At 59.6% G+C, this 19,393-nt stretch overlaps 1 protein-coding gene across 1 annotated transcript in view; it reads right to left on the bottom strand.

The window, feature by feature from the left end:
• Positions 1 to 9,577, bottom strand: part of SEMA4D (semaphorin 4D) — a 92,267-nt gene extending 82,690 nt beyond the window's left edge. The window contains exon 1 of the mRNA XM_027041200.2: positions 9,436 to 9,577. The gene's annotated coding sequence lies outside the window, so the exon portion shown is untranslated. The remainder of the gene's footprint in view (positions 1 to 9,435) is intronic.
• Between the last annotated feature and the right edge of the window lie 9,816 nt (positions 9,578 to 19,393).

Here is a 19,393-nt window from a genome sequence, read left to right as displayed (position 1 = left end):
GGGAACAACATCCACTTCCGTCACTGCTGCGAAACATTGTACTGAAAACCCCAGACAACAGAATAAAAAGAGAAAAACAAAAAGCATTCCAACTGGAAAGAAAGAGGCAAAACGGTGCCTCTTCGTAACCGTCAGGATTATCTACGTGCATAATCTTAAGGGGCTCCGTGAAAAGCTACTCAAGTAAACTTAGAAAGGTCACAGGACAAACAATATAAAAATATCAACTATATTTCCATACACTCGCAAGAAACTGGAAAATAAAACCTTAAGAAATCCATTCGTAATAGCATTCAACATGGACTACTTACGAACAAATCTGATAAAACACGTATAAAACCCGCACCCGGGCCACGGCAGGTCACTAGAGACACGAGGGGAGATGCGTGCAGACAGAAGGGCAGCCACGCCTGCCGGCTGGGAGACTCGGTCCTGTTAAGATGTCAATCTCCTCCAACTCGCTCTAAGGAGTTCAGGCAATCACCTAAAGATCCAAGCACGCGTTTTTACAGAAGTTGACAAGCTGATTTTAAATTCACATGGAAATGTAAAGGGTCTAGAAGAAGACAAAACCATCCTGGAAACAAAGCCCAGTAGGGAGACTACCCAACTTCAGGACTTTTTATAAGGCGGCCATCATAAAGACACAGCGGCTGGGGGCTGATGAGGAATAAGCCATAATGGGCCAGAATCAAGGCCAGAAACAAAACGACTCGGATAAACTCAGTCACCTCCCAACATGCCAAGAGAGCACCACGAGAAGGGCCGTTTCTTCCAAAGAGCTGGAGCAGCCGGTTATCCAACGTGGAAAGCAGCGAACCCCAATCCTCAGCACTTTCCAATTAAACACTAACTCACAATGGAGGAGACCCAAACGCAGGAGATAAAACCATAATGTTTTCAGAAGAAAACCCAGGAGAAAATCTTCCTGACCACGCCTTTGGCAAAGATTTCGTAAACAGGACACAAATTACTACAAACAATAAATAAAATTGGATTTAATCAGAACTGAAAACATGTGCCCTTCGAAAGAGTTCATGAATAAAAAAAAAAGCGAGGTGCCTGGGGGGCTCAGTCGGTTAAGCATCCGACTTCGGCTCAGGTCACGATCTCATGGTCCGTGGGTTCAAGCCACACGTCGGGCTCTGTGCTGACAGCTCAGAGCCTGGGGCTTTGCTTTGGATTCTGTGTCTCCCTCTCTCATTGCCCCTTTCCTGCTCATGCTCTGTCTCTCTCAAAAATAAATAAACATTTTAAAAAACTTAAAAAAAAAAGGCAAGCTAAAGACAGGGAAAATATCTGCAATACAAATAAAGGACCTAAATCCAGAGTATGTAAACAACTCTCAGAACATAAGAACACAGCTCCACTCAAAAGTGGGCAGGAGTTTTGCGCAGGTACTTAAAAGAATATTCACGGCTAGCTAGTAAACGAGGAAAAGCTGTTCCACCAAAATCCTAAGCATACAGCACACAACACACCAGAAGAGCGAAGAATAAGATGGTGACAGCCAGCGTCGGCAGGGCTGGGAAACCGTCCCTTGGCACGTCAGCACAGGGATGTGAAATGACACGTCTGCCTGTTCCTCAGACGGTTAAACAGACGCTGCACCCGTGCGGAGCTGCCCAGGAAGAAGAAAGCACACGTCAGCACCAAGACGTGCACACGCACACACGCATTGCGTATCGGTTTTTGCTGCAGAGTACACACGGTGTTAACATTGACCACTTTATGTTTTTAATTATTTTTTTTAATGTGCATTTATTTTTGAGAGAAAGAGAGACGGAGCGTGAGCGGGGGAGGGGCAGAGAGAGAGGGAGACACGGAATCCGAAGCGGGCTCCAGGCTCCGAGCCGTCAGCACAGAGCCCCATGCGAGGCTCGAACTCACGAACGGTGAGATCATGACCTGAGCCAAAGTCAGACACTCAACCGACTGAGCCCCCCCCAGGCGCCCTGACATTCACCATTTCAAAGTGTACGATTCAGTGACACTGAGTACCTTCGCAGCGCCCTGCGGGCATCACCACTGTCTTCACCCCAGAAGGAACCGCACACGCCTTATACAGTTTCCCCGTCCCGCCCCCCCCCGAGCCACAGGCAACTGCTGCTGTTCTGTCTCTGGGGACCTGCCCGCTCCAGACATCACAGGGTCATCCTACATTTCACTCCTCGAGGAATCGCCACACTGCTTTCCAAAGTAGCTGTGCCATTTCCCGTTCCCCCCAGCAAGCCCCGGGGGTTGTAAGGTCTCCACACGCTCCCCGACCCTCGTTATTTTCCTCTCTGGATAAAAGCCCTTCTGGTGGGTGGGGGGTGGTATCTCATCGCGGTTTTGCTTTGCACTTCCCTAGTGGCGGATGACGGTGAACACCCTTCCATGTGCTTCCCGTCATTTCTGGATCTTCTCTGGAGACACGTGTGCTCCTGTTTCACGGGCTGCTTCTCCTTGCGCGTCGGCTGCAGCCCAGGGCACTTTTACTCACCATAACCCCAGACCGGAAGCCATCCAAACATCCAGCAACAGGTGGACAAATCAACAAACCCCGGGACACCCCACAATCCCACAGAACTCGGCAACAAACAGACGTGAAGGTCTCCCGTGCACAACACGTACGAACCTCCCAGACACCGCGCTGAGCGAAGGCAGCTACACACAGAACATGTAACACGTGCCCCCGTCTTGAGACTCTTCAAGAAACAAATCTCACGGGCCACCATCTAACCTCCGCGGACGAGTGACTGCCTGGGTTGAGTGCAAAGGGAAAGAGGGAACGTGGGGAGCGCTCACGGGCCAAACGGTCTCGGCCGCCCCCACGCGACCCTGCAGCTGGGCGCTCATGTGAGTGGCTGCGTGGGCGTGGCAGGTCCGATGGTGGGGGGGGCTGGGAAGCGAGGACAGCGACCCAGGGCCTGTGTCACCATCGCGGTACAGGTGCTTGGCTGTGCCCAGCTCTCACTCTCTCACCCACACACTGAAAACGAGCACCAGTTCCCATATGGAAACCACGCCTCACTAAAGCTGGGAAGGAGACGCTGGCCCGGGGGGCGCGCACCTGTCTCGGCCGTCCCGTCCACCCCAGCGCTCGCCCGGGGACAGGCCCTGCCTCAGCGCGGCGGCTTTTCCACCACGAGGCCAGCCCGAGCCCCTGGGCCGCCTGGGAAACACAGAGTTGCGGACTGGCGGTCCGGGGTGCACCTGATGTGCTCCGGGGACACGCCCTCAGACACCTGTTCTCCCCCAGCTCAGGTGACCTGGGATTAAGTCGCCGGCTGCTGGGCCCACCCGTACGAATGCCAGGTTACGCCCGGAAGGATGTTCACAGTCTGCCTGCGGCCACACAGCCACCCCGAGACCTGACCCCTCTCCCTTGTCCTGCCCGCACAGTTGGAGGGCAGCCCACCCTGCCCGAGAGCCTGGGAGGCGGCCTTCCAGGGAACCCGCGCGGACCTGCCCTGCTCACAGATGAGGCGTCACCAGCCCCCATGGCAGCCTCTGGCACCCCGGCCCCTCCTGCCCGTGCACCCCGGGCCCAAACAGAGGCACGCTGCACACCTCGGGCCACACCACGGACTTGCAGGGGCCCAGCTGCCCTGGCAGGGAGACTCCCGGGGCCCCGGCCACCTCCTTGGCCCCCCTGGAGGGCCCCATCCACACTGCCTTCGTGGCCATCCCTCCCTCCAGGACAGAGACCTGAATGTCACCCTGGCCACCCCCCTCTCGTCTCCCATTATCAGGCCCCGCAAGACCAGCTGGCAGACAGGGGCCAGGTCCCCTCCTGCCTCGTGAACCCCCCACCCCCGGACAGCCATCAGTCAGGTCACCCGTGACCTCCAGGTTGCTACCGTCAGTCCTGAGTCCCCGCGCCCCGGGCCCCTCAAGCTAGACAGCCTCCCTCCCGCCTCGCCCTCCACCCCATGAGGTCCATGAGTCTCCTGCCCACGTATCTCTGCCCCCGCGCTCACTCACGGTCCATGCCTGTGCCCTGGCCGCCCGCCCAGCAGGCTCGTCACCTCCACCTGCAGGGCACGCACTCACAGCGCCACCCGTGGGGCCTGCTGCCCCCACCCCCGAGCCCCACAACTGCTCCCCTCCGGTCACCTGAACCTAGAATCTCAGGGTCACCCAGACCCGGACCCCGACCCCTCCGTTGTTCCAAGTGCCCTTCAGCACCGATCCCTTCCTTCCCTTGTTGGCTTCCCCCACCCCCCACCTGACCGCAAGCTCCAAGTGGCAGGAGCCCTGTGTCTCGCTCTCTCCCTGCAGTTAATTGGTGCTCAATAAACACCTGCCGGGGGACGCGCTCCGTAAGCGGACGGATGTGCGAGCGGACCGTCCGATCCACAGGACAGAAGGGGTCAGGCCTCGTCCAGAGCGACAGGGGCAGCTCCCAGCCCCACAGACACCACCTTGGGCGCAGAGCGGCACCCCCCACCCCCGCTGCCGTGCACCCCCTCGGCCCCAGAGAACACTGGCAAATAAACAGCACTCTGGAACACGCGGTGGGAACATGGCGGGGGGGGGGGGGTGGGGGGGGAGTGGGGGTGGGGGCAGCACCGGCCTTACAGATGGCAGGCCCCGGGACCAGCGGCCTTCTGTGCACAATCAAAACACACGCCCGTCAGAGCCAAACGCCACCCCAATTGCCAGATCAAAGCAAACTCTGTTCTGGCTGTTAAAGCCACTGGAATTTCTCTACTAGGAAAATAGAGAAAAGAAAACAACTTTAGAATGCCAGGCAATTTGTACTTTTTACTTTGCAGGCTTTCCACTCTTTATGCTTTTTTGTTAGCATAGACGGAAGTTATTTAACATGCCCTCTACGAAATGAAAAGAAAAAAACAAGCCACCACCAAAAACGAGTGGAACTGTCCACAGTGGCCGGGCATCCACCAGCCGTGGACACCTGCTGGTAAAGGCTCTTGACTCTCTTTGATTTTGTTTCTGGGCCACGGAGGGGAACAATCTTCTCCACCTGAACCAGGACTGGGACTGGCCTGAGCCGACGTCCTCCTTCCCCCGGGCCCAGGGCCCGGCACCCAGGACCCAGGACCTAGCACCTAGCACTCAGTACCCAGCACCCACGACTCAGGACCCAGCCAGCACTCAGCGCCCAGGACCACACAGACTAACTAACCTCTGCTGAGCTCTGGCATTGCCGGGTGGTCTGCTGGTGTTTAAGATTCAGGGTTTGGGTCTTGTCTCCCCTATTGCCGAGGGCAAGGCATTGATGTCTGTCTTTTCATGACCCACCCAACACACATTCAGGGGCTGCTGACCACTGACTCAGGAGTGTCTCACGTAAGCCACACCACCTATTACGTTGAGTAGGAACGTGGATTGCAACAAATCACATCCCGGTTTTAAAAAATTTAGATTTAGAAATTGAGAACATTTACAAGAGGCTATATTATACTACCTAATGGAGACGCCCTTCTTAAAAATTAACTCCTGAACTGCAAAAATAATTCCTTTATAGGAGAAATGAACCGCACAGAAGTATATAGAAGGGAAGAGTGCAGGCCCCCCTTCCTCCTCCGGCCCTTCCCTCGTCCTTCCCCCAAAACTCACACACACTTCCTCCTCCGACACACACACGTGCACGATGTACTCATGCACACACACACGCGCACACGACACGCACAAGTCCACACACACGCACACGCCCCGCCCCCACCCCTGGCCCCAGGGCCTCTCCAGGACTGCTGTCCACAGCACTCACTCCGTAATTATCTGCTCCACAAACGCTGTGTCCTCTTCCAGATAATTCTCGGCAGGTACGCACTCGAGAACCGGCTCCTTCTATACGTTCTATGCTAAGAAGCAGTGTTTTTACTTCACATGCGGGCACTTCTTTTGAAGTAAACCCCTGAGCTATTTCGTGAAGACAAGGACCCTTTGGCGTCTCTCTGGGAGGGGACTTGTAGTTCTTAGATTACCAGTAACTTTTATCACTGAGAATTCTGAAAATAAACGGAAGTGGACACAACAGAACGGCAAACCGTAAGGCACCCTCCCCAGACCCCACAACCATCCACCCACAGACAAGGGGGCCCCTCGATGCCCACTCACTCCCCCCGCCATGCTAATGGAAGCTGACCCCAAGCACCCTCTCTTTCCCCCCCACCCCCCGCCCCATGCACACTCCTGAGCCCAGTGCTAACAGGTGAAGGTCATCTCAGCATAAAACCACAGCACTGTCATTAAGGAACATGATCATTCTTTAAAACTCATTCACTCAAAAAACATCAACTGTCTCATAAACACCGGAACTCTTGAAAGGAACGATTCTTGAGTCAAATGCTGGTCTGACCGCCCGCAATCCCAGGGAGCTGCTTAGAAGTAACCGGGCAGAGGCAGTCTGTGCCTTCGTGGGCAGCATCTGAGACTTTTCCACCAGATTCGGGACCCCAGCCCGGTGGAGGCGTACCCAGGCACCCAGGACAGCCCCGGGCCGCTGCAATGCCCAGGGGCTGTGACAGGGCAGTGGGGAGCCGGCCGGTCACAGCACCACCAGCAAAATCGTCCGTGCGCTCAGGGAGGGCCGGGCAAGCTGGAAAAGTGAGCCATCAAAGACCTGGGATGGGCCAATTCGCTCAGCCTCAAATCACCTTAATCGTGGGGCCGACAAACACCGCCCCAGCTCCAGGCAGGGTCCGCTCACGCGCCCTTTCGAGTCAGCAGCTATTTCCTCCTAGTAAATCCTGGCTTCCCGAGTCAGCCCCTGAAAGCCAGCGGCCTGGAAATGGCCGTGAGCTGTGCCCAGTCTCAGGTGCCAAGGAGCCTGCCTGACCGGCCCCGCTCTCGGGCGACGCCCCGAGATGTCCCCAGACGGCCACGGCCCGGTGGTGTGGGAGAACTGTGGCCGCTGTACCCGCCCAGCCCGGGGCAGACCCAAGACGGGACCTCCCTCCGGGGCCCCATCATTTCTGCTCGGTCGTTTTCCTTCTTACCTTCCATTCTCCCTTCCACCACAGTGACAGGTCCAGAGAGAAATCACTGCCTGCCCCCCCCCGCCCCCAGGACTGCAAAGCCTGCCTTTCTCCCAGCGCCGGCCCTCGACCATCAGCCGACAGCAAATTAACCTGCGCGTTTCGTGTGGCCAGCCTCCCCGCGCAGCCACCCTGCACGCCTGGCCAGTGAACGGCCCACCGCGGCTGCTCCCCGAGGAGCCTGGGGGCACAGGGGTGGAGGAGCCGCCGCCTCCTACCTGACCTCCGGGAGTTCTTTCAACCAGGCAAAGTCTTAGCATGAAGAGGAAAGTCACTGTAAATTAGGAACCATCAGGAAGTGAATTCACTGCCACAACAGCAGGGGCCTACCCCAGCTGGCAGTGGGGATGCCCGGGGACGGGGTCCCAGCTGCCAACCCGGGAGCTCTGCCCCAGACTCACCACACAGGACACGGCGTCTAGGGAAGGCCCTGCAGCCACCCCACAGCCCTGCCCGTCCCTCCCCCATGACCAGAAACGGGGCCCAGAGGGAGGGGCCGGAGGCCTGGGCCCGTCCACACTGGGTGTGGGAGAGGTGGACTCTCTCCAGAAGCACAGAGGGCTCTCGATCTTTGCAATGCATTATTGATTTTGCTGCATGCTCTGGCACCAGAGACGGCCATTAGTGTGCACTCCCAAGACCGGCCTAGACAGCCCTGCCTGGTGCGGGGAAGGCCGTCGAGATGCAATCTGCCTCAGATAACCCTCACGGTGGGGATCACAAGAGAACGATGTCATCAAGGTCATCTCCCCGCCCCCCAGGAGCCACTGGACAGCTGTGCGGTGTGGTGCTGCACCCCACACCCCAGCCCGAGCGAGCACGCCGCCTGCCAGGGCCCTGAGCAGGGAACTGGGCTCCATGGTGCTGTCTCAAAGGCAGACGAATAGATGACAAAGGCCATAAGGGGGGCTGGGCACCCCCACCGGCGCCCAGCTCATGGTCCTTCCACACCGTGCAAGGGAGGGACCCAGCAGAGCTACCTCTCAGTGTCGCTGATTAGTTTCATCCCCTCATTCGATTCATCTGCAGGTGCAGACAAACTTCAGTCTGAAGTGAAGGTCAGGGTCCCAGGCGGCCAGCCCCTGCCCACAGAAACAGCCCCGTGTGTCCCCCCACCGTCCCCTCATTCCTGGGGTTTCATCCCTGGGAACACATGGTGCCGAAGACACTCGGAGCGGGCCGGCTTTATTCTTCTTTATTTTTGCAGACGATGTGCATAGACACCAACCGTTCAAGTGACAATCGGGGCATTATCTCCACCAGAATCCTGGCCCCGGCGCTGGCTGAGGCAGCCTGTTTCTGGGACACAGTCAACGTTCCCAAATAACGGTGCCCAGGCAGCCAGCAGGCTGGCCCCAGGCCTGGGGCAGATAGGAGGTGACAGGCCACGATGTCACTTCACCCCCTGCAAAGGAAACTTCCTCTCGGTGACGCCTGGTGGATCTGAATAGACTCAGAACAGGAGGGCCAGCTGCTTGGCCACACGCCCCAGGTCCGGCCTGGCCTGCAGGGGCCTGGCCACCCACTGGCCTGGACATGCTCAAGGTAAGGGGAGGTTTTTAAAACAAAAGCAGAGCAGCTCTGGATGGCACAGGGCTGGAAAGCAGGGCCTGGCCCTTGACAACAGGCCTTGTTTCCAGGGCACTGCCCACCTACAGACTGACATGCACCTCCCCCCCCAACACACACACACACACATACACACACACACACACACACACTAAATCCAGCAAATGAACAGAACGACCACCACCCAAGTCTTCTGTCCATGCGTGCATTGGCAAAACCCCAGTGGATTCAGCTCCCTGCAGCTCACCAGGCGGCTGCAACAGGTGCAGCCCCAGCTAAGGCTGGGGAGTCTCCTTGGCTGTTCTAGAATCACACTGCCAAAACCCTGAAGGAAGGCGAGGCCTGCAGCACTCACACCGCCAGGGCCCTGACCTGCCCCACCTGTCTGAGTGCGCGCCTCCGGTCGGCTCACGGGGGACGCGGCCCCTGGACCGAAATAGAAGCCCGCGGAGGCCGGGCCAGGCCGAAGTGGCCGGAGCCGGCGGGGGCCCGGCGGCCAGGGGCGCGGCGGGCCTGGTCCGCGCGCCGCCCCCGCTGCCAGCCAGGGTCGGCTGCGCGCCCTGCGCCCCCCGGGGCCACCTGCGCGCCGGGCCCGGAGAGTGCCGGGGAGGGGAGGGGCCCTGAAGGTCCCGGGAGGGGTCCGGGGGTCCCGGGGTCCCTGGCTGGGACTCTGGGAAGGTCCGAGGAGGGAGACTCCGGGAGGGTCCGGGGGTCCGGGGAGGAGTCAGGGGGCTCCGGAGCGGGGACTCCGGGAGGGTCTGGCGAGGTGGGGGGAGGTCCGGGGGGGCCACCGGAGACCCGCAGTCTCTGGGAGGGCCCGTCGCCCCCGCGCACCTGCCGGGCCCGCGCGCTCCCGCCGCCCGCCGGCCCTTACCTGGCGTGGCGCGTCCCGGCGGAGCCCGGCCCGGCGAGCGCGGACGCAGGAATGGCGGCGGCGGCGGCGGGGCGGGAGCTGCCGGCGGCTCGGGCCGGGCTCGGAGGGGCAGCGAGGCCGGCGACTCGGGGATGCTGCGGCGCGCGAGGGCGCGGAGGCCGGCGCGGGAGGGAGGGCGCGGGGCCGCGCGCAGGCCCCTCCCCCGCTCCCCGCCCCCCCTTCCCGCCACCGCCTCCTCCCCGCCCGACTCCCGTCCGACTCCTCCTCCCCCACGTCTCGTTCCCTCCCCTCTGCCCTCCCCTTTCTTCACCTTCCTCCACTCCTCCTCTCCCTCCTCCCACCTCTCCTCTTCCCTCCCTCCTCCTCCGCCCACGGGGCCCCGGAGGCCGGCCCGGCTCCGGCCGGGCCTCTGCAGGGTGCGGCACCGGTTCTGACCCAGTGCCGGGTTACCCTCCACCTCCCCACCTGTTAATGGACCAGCTTGCCCCTTCTGGGAGCCTGGCCCGACCCCACCCTTTCCAGGCCCCCCAGACCCCCGAGGTTTCCTGCACCCCCGGGGGCCCTCTTGTGGCTCTGCTGGGAACCTGGCGTGCACAGATGTGTGGACAAGCCGTGTGGGCCCCCAGGCGGGTGTGGTTGTTGCTTTGCTTCTTAGTAAATCTACGGGCAAGAAGGTTCCAAACAGGTCCCCCCGCATTTCCCCAGGGTGAGGTGGGCAGTCACCTTCTCCCATCTAGGTTTTTCCACAGCCCTTCTGTGCCCCGTGCCCCGTTTGCCAAGCGTCCACTGTCTTGTGCACCGATTGGCAAAGAGTTCCCCAGTGTGGTCCCTGGTGACACGTTTGTACTAATGCAGGGGTGTGGTTCCCTGGGCACCCTCAGAAGGCTGCTCCCTTCTGCCCTGGAGGGAGACGTGACCTTGGGAAGGTGGCTGGCGGGGTCAGCAGGACTGCCGAGGGAGGCTTTCCAGAGAGAGGAACGCCGCTCCCCGTGAAACAGCGGGGATTTCGCCACCCGCAGGAGTCCGGCTCCCTCCCCGGGCTTGGCCAGAGCTGCCTGGGCTGCAGCACCCTCCGAGGGAACCAGAGCCGGCTCTCCAGGGAACCACCTGCTGCAGAGAGCCAGAGTGACAGTTACAAAATGAACCCTTTCCTGAACCATTAGCAACAGCCCAAGAGCCTCAGTCCCCTTCACGGGCCTCTTGCCTTTCCCTGCAGGGGTCCCAGGAGACTGGCCTTAGGCCCAGTGGACCCATGAGGGCCAGCAAAGGCTAAGACGGTGAGGCCAGTGCTGAGGGTGCAGGCGGGGGTGGGTGGGACCTCGCCCCCCTCCCTCTGGAGTGGTGGCGGGGGTCATGTCCTGGAATCTGATAGTTTCCAGTTCTTTCCTTCCATGCTTCTAAGGTGACCTTGGGAGCCCCGTCCCACCTTCCCCAAGGTGAGGATAGGGTGGCCATCCCTGAGGTTGGCCGGGCATTGCCGAGAGAACGGCCCCGCGTGATCCACGTTCAGTGCTGGTGACAGTACAGGGAAGTGGGGAGACGTCCTTTCCCAGCTCCTTCTGGCTGGAGGGGGCGTGAATCTAGGTCCCCTTCCCATCGGGGTTAAAGCTCGGCAGGAAGGGATTCAGGTGGGCCTGTCTTGACAGCATCCCAGGGGCTGAGCAGGGGCCCACTCAGAGGTGGGGGCGACGCTCCCCTGTATCCCTGACTCATTGGACACGTCTGGAACATGATGCCCTTGCTTGGACCCAAGGACAGCCACCAGCAGGCCGCGGGAGGGGAGTCGCCACATCAGGAGCCTTCAGCCTGAAAAATGGATGTGTGAGCACGAGAGGGCGGAATCCAAATATTTGCGACACCGTCCGGGAAGAAGGATTACCCTGTGGGGTTATGAAGGGCAGGAGGAGGACGAGGAGGACAGATGGATGGAAATTAGATTAGAGCGTAGATTTCCACTCACTGTGAGGGCTTGCTGGCCGATCCGCCCGCCAGAGGGGCGGCCATCTAGACGGGACCTGGGGCCACCACCGCCTGAGCCTGCCGGATAGGCCTGCATCGGGGTGACCTCCGGAGCCTGTCCCAGCCGCTGGACCCGTGCCATGCTCTCGTTAGCACCCTGACCTGGAGCGGGTGCGTCCGGGTCAGCACTGCATGTGGTGACCCTCTGCGGCTTGTGTCCTCATTTGTGTGAGGGGAGAGGGGAGGATTCAGCGTGAGCACCGTCACTCCCCACCACCCGGCCCCCAGAGGGCCTCCGGTCCCAGCGGCCCCGCCTGGGGCACGTGGAGTGACCCACTTTGTCTTTTTCTTGTCACCAGTTTACACTCTTTTTTTTTTTTAATTTCAGAGAGAGAGCATGAGTGGCGGAGAGGGGCAGAGAGAAAGAGAGAGAGAGAGAGAGAGAGAGAGAGAGAGAGAGAGAGAGAGAATCCCAAGCAGGCTCCATGCTTGGTGAGAAGCCCAATGCGGGGCTCGATACCACGAACCGTGAGATCATGACCTGAGCCGGAATCAAGAATCAGACGCTGAACCCACTGAGCCCCCCAGGCGCCCCCCGTTATGGGACATCTTAAACCTGTGCGTGAGAGTAGCCAAATGAGCCCTGTGCACAGGGTAGCGATCCTGTGTCCCCTCTGACCCACCTCTGCCCCCCCAGTGCTAATCTGAAGCGAATCACTGACAGCTTCTCCATTCCCCACCAATGTGTTTGGAGCTTCTCCAGAAATGTAGGGCTTGGACGCGTAGGTCACGGAGTGTGGAGCATCTGTGCATTTCCCCGGCACTGTCTCCATGGAGGGGGGGCGGGCACCATCTCTGAGGGGGGGAGCACCATCTCCATGGGGGGGCATCATCTCCATGGGGGGAGGGAGCACCGTCTCCGAGGGGGGAAGCACCCTCTACGTGGGGGAGCACCGTCTATGTGGAGGGGGAGCACCATCTACGTGGGGGGGCACCGTCTCCGAGTGGGGGAGCACCGTCTACGTGGGGGGGCATCGTCTCCATGGAGGGAGGGAGCACCATCTCCAAGGGGGGAAGCACCGTATACGTGGGGGGAGCACTGTCTACGTGGGGGGGAGCACCGTCTCCATGGGGGGGCATCATCTCCATGGGGGGAGGGAGCACCGTCTCTGAGGGGGGAAGCACCCTCTACGTGGGGGAGCACCGTCTATGTGGGGGGAGCACTGTCTATGTGGAGGGGGAGCACCATCTACGTGGGGGGGGGCACCGTCTACGTGGGGGGGGCATCGTCTCCATGGAGGGAGGGAGCACCATCTCCAAGGGGGGAAGCACCGTCTACGTGGGGGGAGCACTGTCTACGTGGAGGGGGAGCACCGTCTACGTGGAGGGGGAGCACCGTCTCTTGGGGGGGAGCATGACGAGGGCACAGATGATATGACATCCTCTATGAAGGGAGGTCCCGCGCAGCTGCTCAAGTATCGCGGGCTCTGCTGGGCTTCCACCCTGGCCGGTGAGGACATGAGGGGATCCACCCTCCCCTCCACCTCCGTGCCTCCAGGCACAGCAGAACACGGATGCAGTCGTCTCCGAGCAGGTTGAAGCCGGCCACGCGGGGAATGTTTGAGCGAGGGAGGAGGTGTTTTGGAAGGGCTGGTGCGCTGTGGCCCACCTGTGCCTGCAGGTGTATCCCCCGCCGGGGCCGTGAGCCAGGGCTTACGCGTGGGCCCTGCGGAGACGGGCCCTCAGTGCAGGTAAGTGCTGACTGCAGACGCCAAGATGGCCACCCCGCCCCTCCCTGCCCATCCCCCCCACCCATCAGGCCCACCTCCCCGGTCAAAGGATCCTCCGGGGTCTCCACCGGTCACCTCACCGTCAGAGAGAGCACCCTCTTCAGCGGAAGAGGATCACACCAGATGCGAGGGTTCTTTTCTAGAAGGCTGCGTTCAGGCAGCCGCGTAAAATGAAAGCCTTGCTGAACCCTCGCAGTCGTTTCGGGCGCCCCCGGTGTTTTAGCTGTCAGACCACCGAGCGCCAGCTTCCTCCGGTGAAGGAGTATAATCCAGCCTTCGCGCAAGCACACTTTTCACTCCGTTGTCGTGCGCACACAGCGTGAACCTTCCAGGGAGCGGGGCTCGCAGAATTGCCCAGCACTTCTCCAGCTGGATCTGAGAGAGTGGGAACCGGGGACAGTTGAACAGGCCACTGGCGTGCTGCCCTAGCTGACCGGTCGCCTCACCAGAGCCGCTGTCCTCGGTTGACCTGCACCAGCCGTGCCTTCCTGAACCCCCAGAGCCCCCTGCTGAGCCAGCAACAGAGCTGTGACCTTCCCTGTGTCCCTCCCTCCTGCCAAGGCCCGCCCGCTGTTACTTAGCGCCAAGACTCAGCCCCAGCATCGTGTCCCCCGCCCGATCCCACCACGGCCCGGGCGGGGCAGCGCACCCCTCACAGCCACGTCATCACCCCTCTCCATCAGGCCTGCGCCAGGGGCCGCAACGACTGAGTCCTGGTGCGTTCTTTGTCGTCTGGTCTTTTTCTAAGCTTCTAGAGCCTAGTGACCTCTGCGGACCTCTTTTCAGAATAATGGTCTTAAATGTATAAGATAAAATGCAGGATTGGAAAGCAAACCTATCATACTGAAATCCGGTTATCAGCATGTGTTAAACGGTGACAGACTTGCTCCTTTGTTTACAGGTTAAGTAACACACTCTAGCAGCGATCGGGTGTGATAACCTGTAATTTTGCAGTGGGAGTGAGCTCCTCGGTGTTTTGAGATGTGACGTGAAGATACCTGTGACTCCTGCCGGGGGCAGGCCACACGTCCCGCTGACGTGGCTGGGCTCTGTCGCCGCATCGACACTCGAAGGAAATGCTTAACTTTAGTTAGGGTTAGTAGGGGGTAAAAATATAGCTCTCTTCCCCCATCCATTTCATCTGTGTAGACCTTCCAAAGTCTCTCCAGATTAAGAATTGCTATTTTAGGGGCGCCTGGGTGGCTCAGTCGGTTGAGCATCAGACTCTTGATTTCAGTTCGGGTCATGACCCCAGAGTCTTGAGATCGAGCCCCGAGTCGGGCTCCGTGCTGAGTGTGGGGCCTGCTTGGGATTCTCTCTCTCCCTCTGCCTTCTCCCTGGCTCATGCTCTGGCTGTCTCAAAATAGATAAATAAACATTAAAAAAAAAAAAAAAAAGGTGGGGCGCCTGGGTGGCTCAGTCGATTAAGCGTCCGACTTCGGCTCAGGTCATGATCTCACGGTTCGTGAGTTCAAGACCCGCGTCGGGCTCTGTGCTGACGGCTCAGAACCTGGAGCCTGTTTCAGATTCTAGGTCTCCCTCTCTCTCTCTGACCCTCCCCCGTTCATGCTCTGTCTCTGTCTCAAAAATAAATAAACGTTAAAAAAAAAAAAAAGGAACGACCATTTCAAAGGTATCCCCAGACTTTATATACTCACCTAGCACAATGCTTACACAAAATCACTCCCAAACGTGTTTATATTATTAGTGAAGGAGATGTGACTCTTGGTCGCAAGAGACAGAAGTTCAGCGCACAGTCGTGGATCACTTACGTCTAAAGGTGTTGCAGGTACAGCTAGACGCGGGGGCTGAGACTCCCCTCTCTGTGAGGCTTCCTCCTCCCCTCTCTTTGATTGCCTCTGGTTCTGCTGGGGTGTTGGTTTCCCTCTCCCACCGCAATCCACAATAATGACAAAGACTCTCATCACCATACTGAGAGTCTCATGGGAGGGCTAGGGTTGGGTCTCAGGCCCCATGCACGAACTTATAACCCTGAACAGGATGGGGAGCCACGACCGGTCAGACCTGGGCCACCTGCCTGCGCCCGGGCAGGGTGTGTCCACCATCTCACAGAACCTCGGGGCTGGGTGGGAGCGGCACCCTGGTGAACGGATGGTGCTGAGCAGACGGAATGAGCACGGGTCCCGCTGTGTTAGAGCCAGAGGCCGAACGTGCAAGCACAGTGCACCCTCTGGGGGCACGGTTTACTGCCGTAATAGACCTGAAGTGTATACAGGGGCTTAACGAAGGTGGACGTCTCTTTACTTCTTTATATGTGTATATGTATACATTTTTTTAAATACTTATTCATTTTTGAAAGGCAGAGAGAGAGAGACAGAGTGCGAATGGGGAAGGGGCAGAGAGAGAGGGAGACACAGAAACAGAAGCAGGCTCGAGGCTCTGAGCCGTCAGCACAGAGCCCGATGTGGGGCTGGAACCCACCAACCGTGAGATCATGACCTGAGCTGAAGTCAGACGCTTGACCGACTGAGTGACCCAGGCGCCCCCGCCCCTCTTTACTTCTAACATAACATTGCCAGGGTGGACAGGCCGACCGTGGGCAGCGTGGGCACCTGTGGGGGGAAGGGCAGGCTCACCGATTCAGTGGGACAGGAAGTGGCACGCATCAGCTCTGTCACATACCAGCGACCAGAACTTAGTCATGGGGCCGCTTGCAGCTGAAAAGGAAGCTGGGATGTGCAGTCGCGAGCTGAGTGACCGCGAGCCCGGCTACAAGGACACTGCCTTAAGGAAGGGGAAATAGATCCGAGGGCACAATTAGGAATTGCCCCCCCGCACGTTAGCGTAATTAGCGCTGTGACAAACATACGTTGAAACTGCTCGCCCACGAGAATTCTAGAGCTGACGATACCGCGTGCTGGCGAGGCTGTGAAGCAGCTGGTGGGGGCGTGAAACGGCCGCCCGCTTTGGAAATCGCTTCGGCAGCGCCCTCCGAGGCAGACGGGCACGCGCTCTCTAACCCGGCAGTCCCTCTTCTGGGTGTTTCCTCCGCAAAACTGAGGGCACACGTTCACCACGGGGCGTGTGCAAGAATGCTGGTAGCGGCTTTATCGTAGCCTCAAATTAAGAACCATCCAAGTGACGACAGCAGAAAGGCGTCCACACGGTGGAGCACCGCTCAGCAGCGGAAAAGGAAGGGTCCACGCCAGGAAACGGAGGAACCTCTGAGACACGGTTCTGGGTGTGAGGAGTCCCACCCGAAAGTGCAGTCTGCACACCCATCGCGTCTCGTTAGAGGCCCGACCCCGACTGGAGCGCTCCCGGTGGGCAGCCGGCACTGTGCCTGACATCCCGGGGCCGGGTTTCCCCGCGACCCTGCGACCCCGCACGCAGGCAGGCGTGCTGGCCTCGTTGTCGGGTGATTGTCCAGACGGGGGGGGGGCGGGTGGCCTGCATTTATTCTGCGTCGTTTGTGCCCTTTTGAGGCAGGATCTGGACCCCGGTGTTCAGACCTCCTGCTGGTGCCTCTCTGCACACAGACACGTCGGAGGGTTTGTGCAAACGTGGACAATGATGGGACCACGTGCTAGTAAAGTCCCCTGCCCAGGGACCGCAGGCCGCCCCGCAACCTCGCACCCGCCTCGGCCACCAGTGGGTCAGCGGACCCCGGGGACAGGAAACTCAGTGACCCAGACTCCCCTCTGGTTCAGCAGGGCTTGGACAGCACGAGGAACCGGGTTCTCCCAAGAGAAAACCGGAGGCCTCTGCACCACTGCTATGACCTCGCACTGAGACACAGCCTTCGCCTCGCACGGCCGAGCTCACTTCGTACCCGTCCCAGGGGTCTCTGCACCTGCTGTTTTCCTTCCCTTCAAGATGCTCAGTCATATTGGTGGAGGCGCCGACTGTCCGCTGAGAACGCTGTGTGGCTCGTCTCCGCGGCACAGAGGAGAAGGAGAGGAAGAAGCAGCCTCGAATGGAAACGCCGCATGCCCGCAAACGACCCCAGCCTACCTGTTACGATCCTGTTCCGAAGGAGGGTTTTATGAAGAAGCCTGGCTGATGGAGCGTGCTGTACGGACTCTGGGATTGCCTGCAGAAGTAAGCGACTTCTGAGTCAGGCCACTGTCGTAGTGGGGTGGACAATGGCCGGCCCCCTCCACGGCCCCGGGCCTGGCTCCCTCGGGGATAGGACACCTCTGCAGGGGTCAGCTCTCTGCGCTTCCTTGCAAATGCTTGACTGGCATTTTACTCAAACAGAGCCAAAGTCATTTTTTTTTTTTAAGTTCATTCATTTTGAGAGAGAGAGAGAGAGAGAGAGAGAGAGAGCATGCATGAGCAGGGAAGGGGCAGAGAGAGAGGGAGAGGGAGAAGCCCAAGCAGGCTCTGTGCTGTCAGTGTGGAGCCCGATGTGGGGCTCAAACCCACGACCCTGGGATCGTGACCTGAGCCAAAATCACGAGTCAGACACTCAACCGACTGAGCCACCCGGGCGCCCCGGCCAAAGTCATTTTGAAAGAGTATGTTCGCGAAGATTTAGTTTAAAGCAGAATTAAGGTGCGGTGCTCTACTGTGGAGGCAAAACACAAGCGAGAGGAAAGGAGACATCTGCAAGGAGATGCTGGGGAAAGCCTCGGTTTCGACAGGAATCGCCCTGTGTCCCGCGTGGAACCCATCTGCACACGCGTCACCGTTCTCACCCACGCGTCAGACGTGAGCAGGCCCAGAGAGGCCAGCCCTCCTCCCCGTGCTTCCCGGGATGAGCAATCTGAGACGCCTGGTGCGTTTCCCCCAGCCCGCGCTGCCCTGCAGACGAGGTGTCAGCGTGCCCCTGCTCTCCACGGGGCTGGCCTCAATTTCTCTCCCTCCGTCTGTTGTTCGTTTGAACAGCGAGACGGTCTTATTTGAACTTTGCCCTGCAATTCACCCGTCAGTGAGCCACACGGCTCTGCTCCATGCCTTCTGGATTCAGGGCAAACCACGCGCACGGGCGAAAGAACGGTTCAACCCGACACCCTGAGGTACCGTGAGAAGCGCCTCTCACCCTGCCTGCCAGCCCATGCTCCGGGGGAGCCCCTTTTCCATGCCGGGGATGCCCGACAGAAGGTGCCGTCTCTGTTCCCTGGGGCGTCAGCCTCAGACAAGAGCTGACCGCATCCTGGGACGAGACGCGACCTCATACCCAGCGGCTCACGTCTCTGGTCCCCCCTACATTTTAGAACATATGTGTGTGTCATTGTCCAATCCTGGGCCCAACGGGTGCTTTCTCCCCCCACGGCAGCTTCGCCGAATGAGGTGACAGACCAGAGCTGCCCTCTGATACGCTCACCTTCCCTTGACCCCATCCACCTGCCACAGGGTCACTTTTGGATCTTGAAGTGTCTGCAAAACACAACGTGTCTTGAAGTGTCTATAAAAACACAACGTGGAAAAAAACACGCGTGGGATCACTCGTTCGCAGCCACCACACCTGCAGAAAGGGGGAGGGCCAGAACCACCCAGGGAAGGGGGGAAGGAAGTGGCGGCCCTGGGCCACTGACCTGGGCTGCGAAGGGGTGTCCCCCCGCCAGGGTGGCAGGGCTCCTGACCCTCCCCCACGCCCCCTGGGGTCCACCCGACCCGTAGCTGTTCTGTGCTTGCCTCTTTGTTCTCCTGGACTTGAGTGCACGCCTCCACCCAGTGGAGATTTTCTGTCCCATCAATTTGAGACCGCGCCTGACCTGTGACCCCGAGTTGTCCTGGAGACCTGCTGCCCCCCGTCACGCTCCTGGCAGGGCCACCCTGGACAGACTGCCCCTATCCGGGGTTGTTTCCCCTGTTGGCTGGAGCCCATCTTGCCCCTTCCTAGCTGGCTTGCTGGTTTGGACGGAGGGCCCCACCCCCAGGGCATGCCCAGGGCAGAATCCTCGGTGGACACACTCAAGGGGTGACCGCCTGCTCTGACAGTGCAGTTACTGTCATCTGGTTCCTGCTGGAACTGCTCGGGGTCCTCTATGTGTCCCCAGTTCCATGAGGTCCTGTCCCGTGACACGTCAGGGGTGGGTGGCTCCCGCCATGCGTTTGTCTCTAGGCAGACCTCCTGGATCGCTCCTTTCCTGATTTCCTCCCCCCGGGCCCGTCGTTCTGTGGCTGCTGTTGCTCAGATGCTGGTCCCCGGGAGACGATGCTCTGCTTTCGCGGCCGCCTCTCCGTCTGCCGCCCGACGTTTTGTGCACTCCTGTTTCCTCCTCCAGCTCTCTGCCACCTTG

This window comes from Acinonyx jubatus, chromosome D4, assembly GCF_027475565.1.
Source record: "Acinonyx jubatus isolate Ajub_Pintada_27869175 chromosome D4, VMU_Ajub_asm_v1.0, whole genome shotgun sequence".
Lineage (NCBI taxonomy): Eukaryota > Metazoa > Chordata > Mammalia > Carnivora > Felidae > Acinonyx > Acinonyx jubatus.
This window is presented reverse-complemented; position numbering and strand designations above follow the sequence as displayed.